Below are 1789 nucleotides of genomic sequence, written 5' to 3' on the forward strand. Positions count from 1 at the left end.
CATGAGCCACTGTGCCTAGCCACTATTTGTATATTATTCATTCTTGCTGCTGGTTTTTCCAGTGGATTTTTCCTGTATGGGTAAGGGGAAAGAGTTAAGAAAATGGAGCAGGAATGAGGGCTTTGGGTCCCCACTCTATTGGTGATAATAACAACTGACATTTGTATTGCAATTTTCTTCCAAAAGTTACTACAGTTGCTTCTCAAAATATCCCTGTGAAGCAGATGCCATTACCCTCATTTTTAGATAGATAAACAAGCTTAGAGAGACTCTCCCAATACCACTCAAGTGGTATTAAGTCAGCCTCCATCTAAACCCTAGTCTTATCATGCCAAAGTCCATGTTTATTCCATGGCACCTGCCTGCCTCCCTCGCTGGTTGTGTAGGCTGAGAAAGCCACTTCCCCTTTCTGGGCCTCAGTTCCTGCATCTGGAAAAATGCCTAGGTGATCTCCTAGATTCCTTTAAATTCTATGAGTCTAGCAGCCTTTTCTTCTCCACCATCTATTTTTAAAATTGTTATAGCTTTAAGAAGTACTAAAATGATGAGACGTGATTTCTGTTTGTAATTGCACAGCTCTTTCAAAGTCTGATTCAGGTGCTAAAAATCAAATACGGCATGTACAACTTCCCTTTACTTTTCAGTAATTCCTAGAAACAGAATACCTTGAAAAAGAATGAGTTTGATTTTGTTAAACATAGTACCCTCAGAAGGGTCTTCATTATTAAAAAGAAAAAAAAATTCTATAAGAGGATTTTACTCTGAACTTATTTGAAAACAAATGATGTAAGAGGAAATATGGCAACTTTTCTAGAAATGAAGCCATTTAGAGTAGAATAGAAATAAATTAATTGGAAATATTTGACCACCAAGTAGCTAAGCAAACAAACCTTTATGAAAATATAATGTGAGACGAGGTCTTCAGTTTATTATTTCCCTGGTAATTCCCTTTGTATGCAGAACATTCATGTTATTCACGTATCCTTGTCGGTTTAAACATGGTGATTACACTGCTATTGAGCATCAGGGCAAGTAAGTTGTGTTTCTTCCCACAGAATGTTTTGTTTTGTCTCCAACTTCTATTTGTGGCCATATAGAAGTAAGCTACTTCTGATGTGACGTGAAAAACTTTACACAGAAAAATCTGTATTTGCACATCCTTTGGGGGGCTTTTATTTTTGCTAAAAAGTAGAATTCACACAGGAGGAAAAAAAACATGCAAAATATTTTTGTGCACACTTTTAACAGGCTACATTCCACTTCTGAAATCTTACCCAAAACAAAACAAAAAGTCCCAAAGCCAGAATACTGAGTTAAAAAGTTAATATTATAAAAGCTAGGTTCCTAACACAAACACTGCAGATATAAGCTGCAGATATGTCACTCCATTGCAAAAAGTTGTGTTTATCTTTTTTTTTTTTGAGACAGAGTTTCACTCTTGTTGCCCAGGCTGGAGTGCAATGGCATGATCTCGGCTCACTGCAACCTCCACCTCCAGGATTCAGGAGATTCTTCTGCCTCAGCCTCCCAAGTAGCTGGGACTACAGGCACCCGCCACCACACCCGGCTAATTTTGTGTATCTTTAGTAGAGATGGGGTTTCACCATATTGGCCAGGCTAGTTTCAAACTCCTGACCTCAGGTGATCCACCTGCCTCAGCCTCCCAAAGTGCTGGGATAACAGGCGTGAGCCACGGCACCTGGCCTATAAATGTTAAATTAATGTCAACAATGAGGAGACAAGAACTGTAGCTCCAAAGTGTGCTCCCCACCATGGATTATGAAAAATT

The sequence above is a fragment of the Mandrillus leucophaeus genome, unplaced genomic scaffold (assembly GCF_000951045.1).
Source record: "Mandrillus leucophaeus isolate KB7577 unplaced genomic scaffold, Mleu.le_1.0 Scaffold488, whole genome shotgun sequence".
Lineage (NCBI taxonomy): Eukaryota > Metazoa > Chordata > Mammalia > Primates > Cercopithecidae > Mandrillus > Mandrillus leucophaeus.